This window comes from Trichoplusia ni, chromosome 22, assembly GCF_003590095.1.
Source record: "Trichoplusia ni isolate ovarian cell line Hi5 chromosome 22, tn1, whole genome shotgun sequence".
Taxonomy (NCBI): Eukaryota; Metazoa; Arthropoda; class Insecta; order Lepidoptera; family Noctuidae; genus Trichoplusia; species Trichoplusia ni.
In genome coordinates, this window is record NC_039499.1 from 2,489,699 (window position 1) to 2,509,754 (window position 20,056).

Below are 20,056 nucleotides of genomic sequence, written 5' to 3' on the forward strand. Positions count from 1 at the left end.
GTGTTCCAAGGGACGCTTTAATATTTTGTATTTTGTGCTTTACGGTATGCGATAAGTAGGTCACATTTTGATATAAACACGCCCGAAAAGTGGCTTTAGACATGTGTTGTTAGTTTCATCCTGCAAGACAAATTGTGTATGCTTTTAGTTTTACTGTCGGGCGAATTGAAAAAACGCGTGAAAAAGGAGTAAATTTTAAAGTAAAAGTATAGTTTTCTGTCAATCAACTCAACGTATCGTGGTCCACTAAAGGGCAAAAGAAACTGGAATCCAGAAAATATCAAAATGCTTAGTATTTTTAACGGCATTTCTTTTGAAGCCTCTTAATCTCCAACATTAGCAGGGGGAGTAGTATAGTAGTGTCTTACAGTTGGTCTATTCTATCCTGAAAATTACATTATACTTCTGTTCCTAGGTAAGTTATTTTGATACACGTCAATTTAAAACTAATTTATAAAGGATGTTATTTCGGTAGGAAAACCCTTCATAACCAGCCTCAATTCAACGTTACATCTATTTCAATCGGAGCCGTAATTTAACTATTTCAATTTAGTATTCGTCAATAAATGTCAACGGGGACTTAATTTAGTAACCAGTCAGGAGAGGGTTGAAATTATTAATAGGAAGCATAAATTCAAATTTATTTAGGAGGAAAATCCTGCCTGCAATGGATAATTAGGTACCTACTCCTTGTTATACGTTATTGTTCTTATCGTACGGTTGATTATACATCATGGTGTCAGAGTTTTAAACCGTCCGTTCCCCATGACCTTTAAAGATATTTCTTTGTTCCTAGAATAATACCTTTATAGCGATCATCATCGGCCTAGCCTTTTTCAACTATGTTGGGGTCGGCTACTAGTCTAACCGGTTTCAGTTAAGTACCACTGTTTTACAAGGAGCGACTTCCTATCTGACCTCAACCCAGTTACCTGGGCAACACGATACCCCTTGATTAGACTGGTGTCTGGTTGTCAGACTTTTTAAGCTTCTGACTACCTGTAACGACTGTCAAAGATGTAGGAATAATAACCCAAAATTTAACGTATCTTCCGAAACACGGAGGAACTCGTTATGACTAAGACGGTCACCCATCTATGGAGCAACCGCGTCGTTAACCTGTGATCGATTCAATTGTGCGGTTATAGCTCAGTTTAATAACTTTATAGTACGCACATAATTGAAAAGATATGGGTGCGTGCCGAGTTTCAAACTTTGACTTGGCATATGGTTAGGTATTCCTATAGTGCCTGATTACAAAGCGAAAAGAATTACTTTGTCAGTTTATTGTGAAAAGGAAAAATACAAAGATGATTAATGTTTATATCCTTTTACTACCAGTTTATCTTAGTAATGTCTCATACTGGGGTCATCAAGATTTCATGACCAGTTTATATCTAAGACGTTACGATGTGAATCTAGGTTTATTTCTAAATAAACATTACCAAGGAGTTTGTTATACAAATGTAGTTTGACTAGCATTTATTGTAGGTAATGTGAATGTGGGTATTGAGAGGTAGATAGCTGCTTTTGTTCATGTTTTGTTTGATGTCTTGTTATTTGAGTTAGCAATAGATATTGTCCTTGTCAAATAAACCCTTTTATACTCTCTAATATCCTTTTGTAACAAAGTCTAAAAGTGTTTTATTGAGGCAGTCAAAGCCCGCTGACTGTACAGGTACAGATTAACGCTAGAGCTGAGTATGAATAAAGCTGAGTTTTAAATAAAAACAAACTATACACGTGTAAGTTTATGTAGCGAAAAATGTAAAATAACTCTTTGAAGATGTGAAATCCTGAGGACATGTTCAATACTCAAGGCATTTTAAAGCAAGTTAGCAAGTTAAAAAAAAATTAGAATAAAAAACTTAGATATCTCTTAAAATAAATTTCGTAAATACAACAATCAAGATACATTAGCACTATACAAGAATACTATGAAATTCCATCATAATGTTGACATATGTCACAAAAAAAACAAAATGAACGTCAAGAGATACATTTAATATAAAATGCGGATACGTGCTTAGTGTCCATCTATAATGATTAATGTTATTTTCTCATGACCCAAGGGATAGTCAAAAGAAAGTTGATTGATGAAGAGGAGGGTTAGTAGGTAATATTTTTCTCCAGTTTCCTTATGTGGGTTATTCGTATTTATTTGTTGAATAGAGTATCGATCAATAAGATGTAATGGTTGTGTAATATGGAGTAGACGCAAGTGGAACATAACTATCATGACATTGATAATGACTGCATGGATAGGCGACTGGTTGAGGTCATCATGCGTAGGATAAGTGTTTGTATGATCCCTAAATGGTTGTCCTGATTCTGAGTGACTTAAATGTTTGCAAAATAGTCGAGAGCAATTTCTTATTGCGGGAGTCTTTGGTTTTTTTAAAATTCTTTCTTTTTGTTTTGTATCACTGTCTTATAAGCTAAAAGTCGTCTAAATGTGTGCAATTTAAAAGTCAAAATTAAGTAAATTATCGAAGAAGGCAATTTGCGTGCAAATTTTTGAGTAGCCATCTAAAGTTTGATGGAAGAAAGTTATCCGCGAAATAAAATGTGAATAAAATGGGACCAGAAATGTCGGAATAATCGACTTACATACATATATAAAAAAACTACTTAAGACCCTCCTTTTTGAAGTCCTTACAAATCATGAACAAGAAACAAACCCACCATTCAATACACACACACACATACATACAGAGGGTTATTTATATTTATCCGATATCTGGCATTCCGTGGCTAAAGCCTTCTAGGTCAAGCGTCCCGTGACCACGAGCGTTAAGACCCGAAACGTCGGGGAATTTAAATTATAAACACGAAGAAAATACATTTAATAAAACTAGAACCAGTATGGTTCTAGTTTTATGAGTTACGGTTGTGTTATGTAATGGTAAGCTTGGCTTTATTTTGTATGTGAAAATTTGGGAATGTTATTAATAGTTAATCTTATCTTATTTTATTTTGTAATTACGAATTGTTTTTATCGACAGGTATGGACAATAATTGAGGTATGTAATAATGTTTGAAAGAGTTATTTTCAAAATCGAGTAGGTCTGTGTTTGACACAAAAAAGTGGCAGGAAAAAGGGAAACTTGTCAGTGTGTGATTCCTGCTAACGGAATAATGATTTAAAAAATCATTTGTTTTATTTGCTACGAGTCTAATCTACTTATACTTACGAATCTATTGTACTTTTTTATTAAGTTTGTATGTTACTTGCCGATTCTTCTCCATGAGAATGACGCCCAAGCATTATCGTAGTAACATTCAAAAGCGCATGAAATGGGCCTACTTAAAAAAAAACAAATATCTTTGAGTTTGATTTTAATATGTTGTTTCATTTTCTTGCAAGTGTAACAAAGCCCTACTTAATGCACTTACATCAGTTTGATGTTAAAAAAGACATTCTGTTGTCAAATTCAGAGCCTAGTTAACACAAACAACAAAACAAATCTCCATCTATTTTCGGTACTTTATAAACAAATCTTTATTGTCACAATAACGTCTGTTTCTCATAGCTTAGTTGTTGATGTTGATCTGAAGATTTGCTTCTTCTATACATCCTGTACGTAATGATAACTATCGTAGATTATTTCCTAACAATGACATTATGAAAGAGATTTTTTCATTGATATGCTGTAAGTAGTAGACGTTGTCAACGTAAGAAGGTTTTAGTTGTTTAATGATCAAGTTTGGATGTAATATGTGTCTTTTATTGCCTGAATCAGGTCTTGAATAGTTTAGTCTTGGACAGAGATAGAAGGACAGTGGAGAGGCCTTTGCCCAACTGTGGAACGGACAATTTAAAAAAAAACATTTAATATTTTTGTACTGCACGTAATTGTTTTTTTAGTCTTGACATATTAAGTATACTATAATAATTGATTGGATTCTATACCGGTAACTACGATCATTTTTCTGTTATATTTATTATTTCGATTCATGAATGAAAAAATAACAAGCATTACAAACAATAAATCCTTTCACACATTAACTTTTAAATGTATTCAATTAAGAGCTCTTTGTAATTGTAAATCCGGATAACATTTCCGTGAAGGGTTCATATTAATTGCACTATTTATAAAAGCACTATAAATCGACAAAAAAAAACAAACTCTTTCATATACAATGTAATGATATTTATGAAATATCCTCTGAAATCGTTATCCCATTCGCAAATGAATTGAAAGCGTTTAATTTATGAAATACCATGAATTTCAGTTGAAATTATTTCCGCATGCAATAGCAAAACCGTGAGCTATTTGTGTTACAGAAGGCTTTATCAATTTTAATCCTCAATTGGAACCCTTTAATGTATCCAATGATGTTCATGATAATTATATTAATGAATTCATATTTAATTACATAATAGTTATGTATTATTATGAATTTGAGTACTAGTTCTTTTATTGTATTACAAAAATAGATGACGATTTAACATTACAAAGGCTTGCACATAACACTAAATAAAATGTACCAAATGACTGTCTACCAAAACATCAGTTGAAAATAAAGAATATGCTACAAGAGAATATTAAACAAAAACCAGTCAAGTGCGAGTTGGTCTCGCAAAACTGTTTTGTACAAACAGGCTAAAAATGAATTTGTGTGGCAAATAAACTTCTAGGTACAAATGTGTGACCGTAACAGTTGTTGCCTAACCTCGATTTTTAGTTCTAGTATTTATTCAGAACGAACGAATATTAGAACGGTTCACAAGATGCACAGCCTACAGCCTGTTGACGGACGGATAGACAGACAAACGGACATACAGCGGAGCCTAAGTAAAATGATTCCGTTTTCACACATTCGATACATAACCCTAAAAATATAGAAAAGTCAAGAAAAACAAAAGCCTACACAATACTAAATATTCAGACACTTTCCTAAGTTAAAAGAAACGTGAAGAAATACTTCAGAAAACCCCATTAAAGACTCGACCAAACTTCAAGGTTACATTAAAAGATTAAACGCTCCGATAATATGAGCCAAAATACTTGGGAACAAGCAATTTTGCTAAAAGCAAACTATTAATATCCTATTTACTTATGGAAGCCTTACGAAGGTATTATCCCGTAATGAGTCAGCAAAAGAAGGGCCGTGATTAACTAGATTAGCTTCACACCTTCGGATGAAGACTGGTCTATTACTTGTAATGTCTATTGAAAATGGTGATACTGTACTGCTAACGCTTTTGTAGTATACGTAATTAGAGACGATACGATCATTTTGACTCGACAACTTTTACAACACGTAGATTTTAGTTAGAGTAAAATAAGACTGAATTGATTAAAAATGAAAATAGAAAGCTATTTATTTTTAAGACAAATAAAATTTGAGTTTCACTTATTTTTATTTGATCTTTTTGGTTCAATTACTCACTAAATATTCTTGGAAACATTCAGTTAGATTTAGAAGTAATAAATATCAAAAAAGAGAATTTCAATATTATCAATAGTGAATACTACATAAATATCTCTAAAAGTATAGCAACAAAGTTTTATTACACATCACTGATTGACCTACAACATAATATTATTAAATGTATTTAATTATGTAAATGATATCCACTGAGCACGTTCGGTAAACAAGAGCATCAATGATGAAACAACAATAACGGCCAGTCCATTTCGCTTGACTGCACAATGGACAGTGTCCCTGACATTGGCGAGGCCACCCATCATTGTATAACAAACAAGACAATACCGTCGTACTATAAAAATTCTAGTTGTAGCTGTCGCGATAATTATGACGACGCGTTACGTCACAAGGTCATGGAAATTATACAAGCCTTATTAATATGCCGTATGTGATAATAATAAAACATTTGTTATATGAAATTAATTGACCTTCGTGTTTGGAGGTCATTGTGAGGTCGCCTTTGATTAGTGTTGGGGTCTTAATGAAATGCAAAGTGCGTTGTGAATTTATGTTTCATTTGCAGTACGTAAAGTTTGTGAAACCGTGCCTAATGTGTACCAAATTCACCGTTTGCAGAGATTTAAAACTTTCGGAGGTCTTTAAATATTATATAAAAATGCCTTTAGTAAGGTTTTGCATCACTTATAAGAGGAAATATGAATACAGAAACCTTTAAAAGGACATCTTAAAAGGTTAGTAAGGCCCTGCATGTATAAACAGAATCATGAATGTGGAAAAGGTCATATAGCAAGATATTTTTTCTGTTTACCCGCATGGAAAATTATATATGATTAGTTATCTCCCTTAACTATGCTCGCATGAAGTGAAAATGCTGTATATTTTTTTTAATAGAAAAGGAAGAAGCGTTATAATTTTTTTCATATGCATCTAAATCTTCGTTTTTTAGCGAGAAAGTATTAGGTAGAGGGACAGGTACAATAAGTACCTTTTGTATTAATATTGGATGTGGCAGAGAATAGGGGAGAGTAGGCCCTCTCGACCTTGAGGAGACTAACAACTAAGCTGGGAATTGTTTCCGATAGAGCTAAGGTCTCTCGTTATTTATAGCACCTGCATTGTTAGCGGGATGCTGTGTTTATGTGTAGGCATTGTGTATTTAACACGTAATTTATACATCTGTAGTAAATTGTATACAATATTTACACAATACAAGCGTAATAATGTTAAGCGCACAATGTCTCAAGAAAAACAAACGAACATCAATTTAACGGTCGAACCTTGTTCATGAATATTCGTAAAACTTTTTAAGAATCATCGAGTGATGTTAGTGACGTAACGAGCACGTGAACTCCTCAATGTCACGGTGTCCATTCATCGGTGCGACAGGATTGCCAACTACCAGATTTTTAAATAATTCTAGATATACGAAACGGAAATTCTGTACGAAACTCACGTCAGTAAATTGCCAAGCATTGAAATATAGGAGAAAGTTAGTCGGTATGAATTTATTATTATTAAAGCTCTAGCTGGGAAACGTGCCAAATCCATGCAAAAATCATATTTCAAGGCATATATAGGGACGTCCGTGACATACTTTACGTATCGCATTATAGATCCACAATCTACCTGTGCTATATCAAAATGTTGCTAAAAATCACGTCTAAATTATTGCGTGACAGCCCTAAAGTTGGCACGCACTTGTCGTCAGCGGTGCGTGACACGGTTTTATTTCTATTTATTTTTTTCCCACGAAGCGAACACGGCCGCGACTCAAGACTAGTGCACCGGAAAGCCAAGGTACAGCCAGAGAAAAACGATGGCCGCTCGTGGTCACACCGTGTAGTCATGGCTGAATCTTTTGAATTTAAAATAAGAAGTCGAATGTTTTTGTTTCTTTTATTTAATCTGTATTTACTGGTTTTACATTGACAAACCTAAAGGAGTATTTAACTGTCTTTTTGATTAAATATGTTCGTAGTTTGATAATATTACTTTGAACTTCACTAATATGTGAAATTGGAATCAGCTGTACCTAAAGAGATCGAAGCCTAACTCAAATAGTATCGTAATTTAATTTAAATATTCCATTACGAAGTACTGCGTGATACGCTCAACTCAGGGTGCCTACTTATATTTGATACTTACTAGAACTTTCCAAAGCTGATATAAACTTCGAGATAATTTATTAAAATTGAATTTTGTTCAAGACTGTTAATGAATTAAGTTCTGTGTGGTAACGAGAAACCACTAAGTAAATATAAATTACGTAAATGTATGATACGTTATTATTAAGTTTTGTCTAATATAAATTAGACTGTCAACTTAATTAGCCTGAAAACGAGGTTACTCGAACACTGGGTTATAAATTATGTCAATTTTCTCTCTAAATGCCCAAATTTTAAAATTACTACAAATTTAATTAAAATAAAAACATATATCATAAACAAAAAATAAAAAAGATCAAATTTTGAATCGTTATTCAATAAATCACAACACTGTTCTAAATTCAAATCACGCGACCAGTCGCCATCTTGTTTCCATTGTCATAATCTCGTGACTGTCACACAACGTCACGTGTGTCGTTGTTGTTATTGAAAGTAGTTTTTTATTAATTATATGATGCTAGCGCTGATAGAGGATTTGTCTGCCGGATGAACTGCGGTCGGGCCTCATCATCCAATTTCCTCGTTATCTGACTACAGCTGACAATGTTTAGACCGATTTTACGAGTAACGAGTTCCTTGAACTATGTCGTAACAACGTAATACGAAACATAACACTCCTTACCTTGAAGTTAAATGTGATTGTATAAACTATATAAGTATGTATAACTACTGCTTTGCTTTAAATAATGTTAGTGTAAATTAAACGCATTGTAATGTCTAATAGTAAGTACATAATGTCGGCGCGTGACAGTTAAATGTTACATAAACATGTTTATGGTAACTATCGATTTAAAAAACGATTAGTAAGCCCTAGAAACGGTGATGGATACAGAAATACGTTTAGATTTCAGTAATTAACTTAAGTACTCGTAATTTGACTGTTGCCATTAAAATGAAGTGTGAAAGTTAATTGTAAATAATTTCACATAAGATAATTCTCAGTTCGGATTCTTCGTTGCAATTTTAAAAAGTTGTAAAACAAAAATAAGATTCTAAAATTAAATAACTTGTTCGAGCTATAACTTGTTGTTAATAATTTATAAAAAGTTTTCATACACCTTTTTATATTCAGAAAATTATGAAAAGATTGTTTTCAGTTTCAAAAGAATGGATTTCTATTAATTTTAATATTTACACGTGAGTATTTTATCATCATAAATTAAATGTATAGCGCTAATAAAAAACTATGAATATAATCATGGATGTTTTAATAAATTCTTTCTGAACGTAAAAACAATTAATCAAACAATAATCTGTAATTAAATAATGTAAGACACAAGACACTTTCAATTACAATCGAAAATTATGTAATTTTGAAAATATTCACCAATGAACAAACCAAATACTTTAATTAAGGTTTTAGCAAATACTATTTTGAAAATCCCATTGCACCGTGTCGCCTATTTTAACACAGTGTCACAATCAAACGTTACGGTCTATCAGTGTTTGCGATAGAGCCATCTGTCTCGATAGCTACCGGCTTTGCACCAAATGAGCTGGAAAACAGACTCTTTGATTGTGTGTCATGGGTATGACGTCACTTGTTTGTTAGCCGTAAACACCACCTGCTGTGTTTATAAAATCCTTTTAGTCTTCTAATGGCTTCAGTTTACCTCGCTTGACTTGATACCAGTAATCATTACGTACCTACTTTAAACCAAACGTCATTTGAAATTGGTCACAGCAAGCAATCGTACTGAAATGTCAAACGATTTATTTTGTAATGTTGGTACACTTGTTAGCTTTTTAATTAAATTGTAGGCTGTCTAGACTTTTTATTAATGATGTTAGTTTTTGGTTGGTAGCATTGAAGTTAGAAATTTAATGTTTTGGACTTTCGGCCCATGTTGCCCTGAGGTCAGACTGTGTTCAGGTTTAGACAGTACTCTAAGGACCAAAGTTTTATGATATCTAATTAGTTGAAAAAAATGTTAACATGTAATTATGGTGTATGTCATAGATAAATACAGTTTTTTATCAAAAAAGGAAATTCTGTTACTAAAATATTGTCATAAAAGGAAATTCTCTTTCAATGTATCCTGGTACACCCAGTAACTGTAGCTCTTTTTAATTATCATCAAATCTGAAATAGGCATAACTATAGGTCACACGTACACATACAATAGTCATAGATGGGCCATAGGGATCAAGCCCTTTGGACGTAAAGCTCAAAACACACAAACGCTTTTAGCACTCAAAAACATTTCGAAACTTTTTGCTAAATCCTTCTTCTACGCCTCTGTATAAACACGCGTGACTACAACATTTTCCATACGTATTATCACGAGATCATGATAACCATAGATACTTGCTACTAACAAGATACTAACATCACTAACAGGACTTGTTTGAATTGAGAATTACTTAATGTTATGTTAGAGGTCACTCGGTTGCTAACTATAAACCGTTTGTCATTTGTTTTTCTACTTAGGGTCCCGTACACAAAGCGTTAAACTGAAACTCTATTACAAGAGACTTTTGCTGTTGCTACAAATATTAAGAAACGTAATATAATAGATTTTAAGGAAGCACGATTTATTTGCTGTGTGTAGATAGATGTAGACAGATATTCGATCCTTCTTTCGAACCTAAATCGCACTTGGCCGTTTTTTTATTACATGCCTATTACATGGTTTTACTTAGGTAGTTATTAAGAGTTGTATGGCTGAAGTGCACGCGTGTTTTTTTAAGATTTAACGCTCGTGTAAGTATTGGTATTGTGATTGAATTAGTATTGTATTTTCGTTTTAGAGGAGAGGTTTTTTTCTCGATATCAATCAGTGAGTTTTGTTTATAATGTTCTTTTTTCCGGTTAAGGGATAGTTACATAATGAAAGATAAACATTACATAAAAAAACATATCTCAATCCAAAATTATATAGGTAGATTTTACAAATTGGACACTGTTAGACATTGCATTTTTTTTTATTTCGTCTGAAATAAAACGCCTTACTTCAAAAAATAATCATACAGACAACTCTTAAGGATACTGAAGTCTCAGGATTATAAGCAAATATACTCGTGCCTACATAGTGAAGTAAATTATGTTGGTTACGTAAATTTTAGTAGCAACAGTCAATTTAATATGACTCGTCATTGTGTATTATATAATAGACATTAATAATACGCCATCTTTGTAAACGCTCTGTAGAAGAATAAATAAGGGTTCGAAATTTAAATTTAAGGTTTATTTTTTATTGTTGTTTTTGTTTAACGGGCTGTTAATATAGTTTTTTTTTCAGGAACGCGGTAAAATAGATATTAGCTTATTAATTTTTTATTGTAAAATTTTTTATTGCTAATTTACCATCAAAATTACATGCTCTTCCTAAATTTAATATAACTAGCAACGCGAAAAATAGTTCTTAATAATGTGTGTACTGAACTCCTTTACGTTTAAAAACTTATTTGGATCGATATTTTTTTCAGTGTACATGTAAATGAGTTCGTTTTGAGCATATCTCGCCATCAATCTGTCACTCGTCACCATTTGTGCTGGTGACAGCCAGTAACGAACCAATTAGTCTGACTTTGAAGATATTTTAAAATACCAGCTTGTCAATTTTAACTTATTATCGAGAATATTTAAGAGTTGCAGTTTTTGATAGCATTTTTTTTAATAAGTTCTTGACTAAGTACATAGTTCAAAGTGAAAGAAGGATTTTCTTTAAATGAAGAGAAGTTTCTTTAGACTGAATAAAATAGGATTGAAAAATGTAATCTTCTAATATATAAAATTCCCGTGTTACGATGTTAGTTACCGTACTCCTCCGAAACGGTAGGACCGATTTTTATGAAATTTTGTATACATATTGGGCAGGTTTGAGAATAGAACAACATCTATTTTTCATACCCCCAAGTGATGAGGGTTGCTCACACTAAAAAAAATATATTTTATTCTTTGGACGAAATTGTTTGTTTTTATTTTTTTATAATGTGGCATTAAAAATACATACAACTAAAAAAAAAAATATTCGGCAAAGCAACGTTTTGCTGGGTCAGCTAGTTATCTATAAAACTTAAATGTTTATTTATAAAGTCTAGAATTATTCTTTTGTTTATTAACTTTACACTAAAACAATGCCTGATGTTTTCGTCGATACAAATGTAACTTTTAATAGTCTTTTAAATATTTTTTTTGTTTATTAACTTTAACAATAAATCAATACTAAAACAATGCAAAACCGTATACACAGTTGATCTATGTCTTTTAATAAACATATATTATATGTGTTCAGTAATATGACACACAGCTGTCAAAACAAGTCGAGTCTATTTACCTATAAAACTAATACAACAAATAACTATCAACCTTTACATTGTGACGTCACAAACCTGAACCAAAATAAGTGAACATTATGAAGTATAATGAAATACCCTTCAAAATATATCGACGATTATAAATCAGAATTACTTTAACGCGTAGTTTATATATTTCGGGCTTTATTACAAACTAGCTGTTGCCCGCGACTTCGTTCCCGTGAGTAGAAGAAGATATAAGTTATGATTTATACCCGTCCTGTTTTTTTCACATTTTCCATTGTATCTTCGCTCCTATTAGTCGCAGCGTGATGGTTTATAGCCTAAAGCCTTCCTCGATTAATGGTCTATTCAACACAAAAAGAATTTTTCAATTTAGACCAGTTGTTCCTGAGATTAGCGCGTTCAAACAAACAAACAAACTCTTCAGCTTTATATATTAGTATAGATTAAAATGTTTTCATAAATCACTGTGAAATAATTAGGTAGCCACGAAAGTATTAAGAAAGATTTTCAGTTCTACTTAAAACCATAGAGAACCGTGTAACAAACAAAACTTGTAAGGCAAAATAATCAAATTATTCAATAGATTAACGTGTTTTGCAAATGTTTGGATCACATTATTTGGTTTACATTTCAATGCAGGAAATAAGTATTAAATTAGCCTATACTCTCTCAAATTAGACTTCTTAGTTTCTAGTTCTTTTTAATTAATCTCCGTGGACCTACAACTCTCACCGTGTGCTCCTCTGTTTGAACTACATGTTTAGATAGAGCAGAATCTTCTCATAATCCATAAACCATTATCCTTCATTAATCTATCCATACATAACTTATAATAATATAATAAATTAATAATAATATATCCGGGGACAACTCACACACGGTTATCTGATCCCAAGCTAAGCAGAGCTTGTGTTATGGTAAACTTACTTATATATTTCTAAATACATACATATTATAGATAAATTACACCCAGACGCAGAACAAATGATCGTGCTCATCACACAAAAATTTCTTCTGGGTGGGAATCGAACCCACGACCTCCGGTATAGCAGTCAGGGTCACTCACCACTAGACCAACAGGCCAGTCAAACTTATACCATCCCTATCCTGCATTTAAAAAATCTTAAGAAAGAAAAACATATTCCAAAAAGTTTCAGTGAACTGTCTAAACCTCCTAGACTATTACGTAATAGATTCCGTCTCGTGATGTTTAATCTCAACATTTTGGCAAACTCATATCTTTTGTATTATGACAGACTTGGCTCATTTTCACTCGCCTAGTATTCATTATTTAGTAGTATAACCGCTTTTCGCTCAAACTGAAATTAATTTCTGAGTGTACTTTATGTTTAAACTTTAGCTAATAAGCTGTCGTTTGCTTTTTATTATATTTTTGACTTTATAAGGTTGAATGGCGTCTTTGTAAATTTTATAAATACCTGGTTAATTAATATTTATGAAGCCTAAGTTAATTGGTTGATTTGAATTGCTTTCGATATATTTTACTGGTTACGATATTGTTGTAATGTGATGTCTGATAATGTTCTTGTAATTGAATAAATTATCTTAAAGCGTGACTCCGCATCTTAAACTAGTAATTAATGTGCTCATCCCACAAGTCTGTTATCTTTGTCACGTACGTAATATTTTGTAATGATAGTGTAACACTTCTAATGAATGAAAATTGGCAATATATATATAAATAAACATATAATAAATATTTTATAGAATGGTGCTGTGGAATTCGTTTCGTCGTGTCTTTTTCCGCACAACAGTAGGTACCAGGGGTAGGATGCTGTGAAGGGTAACCGATTATGGCACTAGCTAGCTATTGTATTTAGTATTTTTCATTTCTAAATTAAATAATCTAAAAAAAATAATCATAGAGATTAAATATTCCTACGTTCAATTTCGGAACAGACTCGTTATAATCTACAACTTTCACTGGTACGTAAATAAATTGTACAAAGAAAAGGAAAACAGAAATACAGCGGTGTAAGGAAAAAGCCTCCAATAACGTGATTGCGTGACCCGGCGAGGTAAAACGAAGGTGGTATAAATTAGGCCAGCGCGCACCGAACTGTCATAGAAACAACATGTCATCGGAGGGTTAACTTAACCTTGGAAATTCAAGGTCAACCCAAAGGAAAAACAAATTTATTATCATTAAGCATACAGAAAAAAGTTTACTCAACGACACCAATTAATATCCCAGACAAGTGATAAAACTTTTCCAATTATTTTCGACGAATATTCATTTTATCGTATAATTCAATTGTCAAAGTTGTGCGTTACGCTAACCCTATTAGCAATTTGGGGTAACATCAGAAATTGAAATTAGGAATGTCAACTGGACTATACTGAATATCTGTATGAATGTGTCTCAAAAAATACGAGAAAATATTTCAATATGCCTTCAGCATAACGACGTCATTATGTAAATTCTGGTCTATATATCCCGTTATCATACACATCAAATGCAAAAAGGTCTCGTATTGAAATTCGAAAACCCGTATTACAACTTTATACTTAACTCTGCTTGTGACAACTTCCGCTTGATAATTGTCTGGTCTGTAGGATTGTATGAATCGTTTTCAAATCGAGGTTATTCTGGTAATGAGGTTCTATTATTCATCTGTTTCTAAAGGTTAGCTATCTAGACTTGTACTCCAGTGATAATATTCCGTTATCCATTTTAATCTTAGGAAGGATTATAAAGTTTGCTCTGCAGCGTTCTGTGATGGTTTTACCGTTCAACCATTGTTCTAAATCCACTTATCGTGAGTTAGAATTTGCCGTTAATCGTTTTTTATTTATGATAATAATAAAGTATTTTATTATAGATTATCTTGCAATATAACATGACATACTCTTGCTAATTATAATTATATCATCCTCATGAAAAAGACAAAATAAATCATCAGGTAGATGCAGCAGATCTTGAAGGTCATACTTGTTTATTTACGTCCCCAGCAAAATTATATTCAAGACAAAAAATTAAAATTCAGTTACATATTTGCCTCATCACATTTATTCATCACGCACCCAATTATGCAACGAGCACACAATTAAATTAACAATTAATTGAATGACATTCCCAAATTTGGCTGCGATGATGCCAATCGTTCTGGCAGCCCTATATAGATGGTATCTGGCGTTTTGCTGGCATTTTGGCGGTGCCATAGGGCCGATGATGCCAGATGATTCGTGACGACACCTTGACATTAATACTATAGTTGCTAGTTCATTGAAGTGTCGTGTGATGGGTCGAGATTGAACTCGACCCGTATAGGGATAGGAGATAATTTTATTATATTATAATTAGATTGATTTGATGATAATAAATTAAGTCTGCGTAGTGACAGCTCGTCAGTCATTTGCTCGTTATTTGGGTTGATAATTCGAAATATATAATTGGATATATTGCAGTTTTAGTAGTTAGATACGAAATTTATATTTTAGAACTCCTTTTTTTTTGTATCGTTAAAGGTATTATCTAAAGATATAAAGTGTTTTAATTGCAGGCCTTATTATGAAGTTACGTGGTTACCCATTATTGTAATGCATATGATTACCTACGTGTATGCCTTTATTATAAGTGGAAACCATAGTTCAAGACGTTATCTGATTAAACAGAAATTATGCAAAGTAAAACTACAAAATTTATTTCTTACAAAACTTAAGGTAATGATATGTTAATGATATTTTCATTTTACGATTCAATGTTTTAAAGTCAGGAAAACGTAATAAATAAACAACTGTTATGTTTATTTATCACGATTGTGTTTTGTTTATTGTTAATTAAGGAACTAAATAGTAAAATTCAGTTGTTTCGGAAACACACTTGAGAGAACTAAAACATCGTATGTCCGGCCGATTAAAAATAAAACAAAGAATTAGAGTAAACATTTAAAATGATAATTTGCTATCAAATGTTTCCGAGTATCATTATTTCTTAGTTAAATCTTCTTTATGCCAGTAAAACGGCGGAAAAAGATTTTAATTTGATAATTCGAAATTTAAGTGTTACTGGCTGAATATACTCACAATTAAAAAATAAATTATTAGTTTTTTATTTACACGATCCTAATTCTAAATCAATTTATTTATTATATTTTGTACAGCCAATGAGATCTATTATGTGTTTTTAAAAGTTGCCAAAATGGTTACGTCGAAGTAGTAAAGTACTTAAGGGCTTGTTGCTACGAGTATGTTTTCTGTTACCAACTGTTGACAGTTTCTAGCCAATCACGTGCTTGCATTTGTAGAATGTTATTAAATAGAGGCGTGTGATTGGTGGCTTGTTACATAACTAGGGATTTAGAGTTGTACCAACATTAGGAGTATTTGTGATCGAGTATTCAAACTTTGCAGATGTATTCTTACAATGTACGCAATATATCTCCTTTATTAAATTATTTTTGAAATTAATAAGGCTTCGTCTTTGTAGCTATCTGCAATATCATGCATAAAGATTAAGTGAGTGTATTTTTAGAAAACCCTCTTCTATCCGAAAATCATTCTTTGCTCTATCCAACTTATTCCTAGGGTTATCAAAAATAGCCTAACCTATTCTAAGATCTACAAAAAACCATTAAAATCTGTCAACCCGTTTCGGAGGAGTTCGATAACAAATAGTATAACACGAGATTTTCAGACGTTAGATGTAAACATGTTTAAATAAATTGATAAGATATATTTAAAAGAGAAAATGATAAGATACATAAGAAAAAACATGTAAGATTTTTGACTGCGTTTAAATTAAAAACACTTTGAAAGTTTAACCAATTACTGTCTTTTTAGGTTCTAAGATATATAAATTAGTGGTTTCTTAGGTTTACGCGAATGTTAGACATTGAAATGAAACTACTTTTACGGATTTTATCGCGGTTTAATGTTTGATTTTAGTTCCCGACGTTTCGACACCTTTGCAGGTATCATGGTCACGGGCAGACAACCTATTCGAAGTCCAAACTTAGACCAGAAGTGTTATTAGTAACAGCAAAGCTAGCGACTGAATAAGGAATCTTTTAGACTAATTCATGAGTAAAACCTTTATATAAGGCAGTATACACAACCATGCTTAGAACCAAACATATTTACATAAAATGAATACGTATGAATATGTATTATTTGTTATCACGCGTCGTCGGAAACCGATAAGAATTCAATAACAGCTTCGGTTAAAAATACTTTTGAGATTGGGTAAAAGCAATTTGTTGAACGTAAACTATACAGACGATAAAATTCGCGTAACTTTAATGAAGTAGATAGTACAATGAGGAACACAAGTCTTTGTAAGTTTTTCATTGCATCTTTATTTTCAGAGAAATAAGATTGTGTTTTGTTTTGATTTCTTCGATACTTTTGTTTTGGACTGAATTTATAAGTTTTTTTTTGTAAAGTAATTGTTTATTTTATAAATGCATGGCTGTTGAATTAATGTAAATAAAACAAGAAGAATTTTGCTACTTAGTTTCCTAAAGCTTTTTCAAAATATAAAGTAACTTAAGGAATATGGAAAAAGGAAACTCGGTGTCGTAATAAAAAAATATTAACGACCATGACTTATGATTTTAAGCAAATAAAAAGTACCAATTTCTTTGATACCAAAGTTTCAAACTAATTTTATACCGATACTATTTTTTTATAACTTAAATAGAAGTATTTTTCATTCGGTTTTTTAATATTTAAAACTTTCATCAACTATTAAATATATTTTTTATTAGATTTTTAGTAATAGCACTATTTTTCAATACATGCCTCTATAATCACAGTTAATAATTTAACATTATTCATATACCAACATATCAGGCAGAAATGTGTCGTATGATTAAGTTATCACATGATTTGGTTTAAAGGGATATCCATCTCTCTGTTCCTAACAGTTTAGTCTAGCATATAGTTTTTAAACTTTAAAGTAAACATATTGACTTTTTATATAGTGCTTAAAAATTATGGACTTTATTAGAAGTCTCCATAATTTATACCTGGATATAAAACCTAAATCGTAAATTAAATTGAATTAAAACTCGACGATTAATTTAACTATCATCTTTATATCGACTTTGTTCTCTTAATAGACTTGAACTAGTCTGTTATGATGTAATGCACACAAACATTCGCACATCGCTTGAATGAATCCCTGTCTGAACGTCTGCCAGATCTCGTATCACATAAAGATTTCGAGCTCACTCTGTAGGTCATGATCACCCTCACGACCACATCACTGTACACCTGGCCCTTCGTGTTATACCTCCATTATTTAGTACTTTACTAACACCTGACACACTCAAAATGTCACCTTCAAACCGCGCAACTGTAATCACCACACTCTGCTCTAATAAGCATCGCTTCGACTCCAGCACGTCTGCTGTCGAACAACAATAAGAGGATCGTAATGCCCGTCGTCACCCGCACCACAACCTTGGTATTAACAACGTTATCGCATTACTTATTCTAAGCACGCGCCCGACACCGTAGAGCCGTGAAAACGATTCGTTTTCCTCCCGAACTAACCGCGTGATAACAGATAACATTGCATACGATCTAAACAATTGATCAAAACATAAACGTAAACTGTACATCGCAGCGTATACGCGGACGCAAACAAACGCGGCCTTGAACGCTAAGCAGATCGCCTGAAAATACTCGGCGCGTGGAAATAGCCGCGGTGAAAATACGGGCACGTGATGCTTACGTACCTCGCGAACAGTCGTATGGAGAAAATCGATGGTGCTTGCCACTCGGCGACCGGCGGCGGACTGAGCCACTGTGTCAGCGGAACGCGCCCCACCCGAGCCTCCGCCCGCCTGACGAGCTATCACAGTTTACTAATAAAAAAAAAATACTTTCACAGTTTTCGCACTTTACAAAAATATGGATGCAACACTTTAATAATTTTAATGAGGCGGCGTCTGTGAGGTTTTGTGTTTGTTCGCGATCATTCGCGGCGTCGCGTCGCGGCCGGCGCGTGCTTTCAGCTCGGAGTGGGGCGTTGGACTGATCGGAGCAGGCAGCCAGCGAGCCGACGAGGTGCCTCCCTGCCCCCGCCGTGACGTCGGCTACAGCCCGCGATGGTGGAAATTAGCAGCTTCCCGAGCGAGGGTCGTCGGATGTAGGTCACGGGGACTGGGCCTGCACTTGCCCACTCTACCGTGCTGATACACTTGACAAGTTTAAGGACATAACTAGTCGTGATTAGGCGCTCAATGCACACTTACGATACGTTATGCGCCTCTTTTGACTGCCTCACGCCTGGCTACGTATTCTACGTGGTTTCGTAGCGCGGTTATCGTAGGCGCGTTCGGACGTACAGCACCATGCCCAAAACGCTAAGCAATGAAAATACTTTGTTACAAATTTGTGAGAATAAATATTGGTCTGTCTAAGTCTATTTTTATGGGTCTTGCTATGTTTATTTTCTAATTCAAGGTTTAGGGAATACACACAGTTCTAAAAATAAACTAACATCACAATCTAAACGTTTTCGTATTACTTTTTCCCATCTACAGTAAATAGGTACATAATTGATTTAGGCCAGCTTCACAAACTTCCTTAAAGTGGAGCGTTAATCAAATTGCGCTGGTTGTCGATTTGCGTCCATCGTGATTGTTCGTTAACTGAATAACAAGTAATGGCTAGGGAGTCACGAATGAGAGTTCCGTAATTTGCATATCCTTACTGTTTCTCTGTTCTCTGTATAAACTAGTTCGATTCGATTTGCATTTGTGTACAGGTTAGCTTCGTCACGATTGATTGCTAAGTGACTCGCCTTTGAACTGATTGCAAAGATAAAATCGTTTGTTCTGTTTGCATCTGTTAGTATAAAGGAGAAGGTTTGCAGTTCCATGCTGTTATTTTAATAGCTACCGTATTCATAAAGAAATATGGTGTAGTGAGTAATAATAATATTGTAATCCACCATTGACAAACGGTAAGAGAAAACATCGTGAGGAAAACTAGATTCCAAATATTTAAATTTGAAATCGATAACTTCTATTGAACCTGCCTGGTGATAAATGCTCTACCCAGCAGTAAGCAGTCTGAAAAATACTAAAAACTGTACTACTAATACTAAAAACTAAAATATACGACTAATAACGAAATTGTGGTAAATGAAAAGGGTAGTTATACTGTCTTATTTTTTAACAAAAGCAATAAAGTATTTAATATTGTCAATTGCTCTAGAAGAGATGTTCGATCAATGTTTTTTTTAAACTAACACT

General features: G+C 33.1%; 1 protein-coding gene across 1 annotated transcript in view; it reads right to left on the reverse strand.

The window, feature by feature from the left end:
* Positions 1–19,007, reverse strand: part of LOC113504582 (protein Tob1) — a 47,950-nt gene extending 28,943 nt beyond the window's left edge. The window contains exon 1 of the mRNA XM_026886953.1: positions 18,533–19,007. The gene's annotated coding sequence lies outside the window, so the exon portion shown is untranslated. The remainder of the gene's footprint in view (positions 1–18,532) is intronic.
* Positions 19,008–20,056: the final 1,049 nt, after the last annotated feature.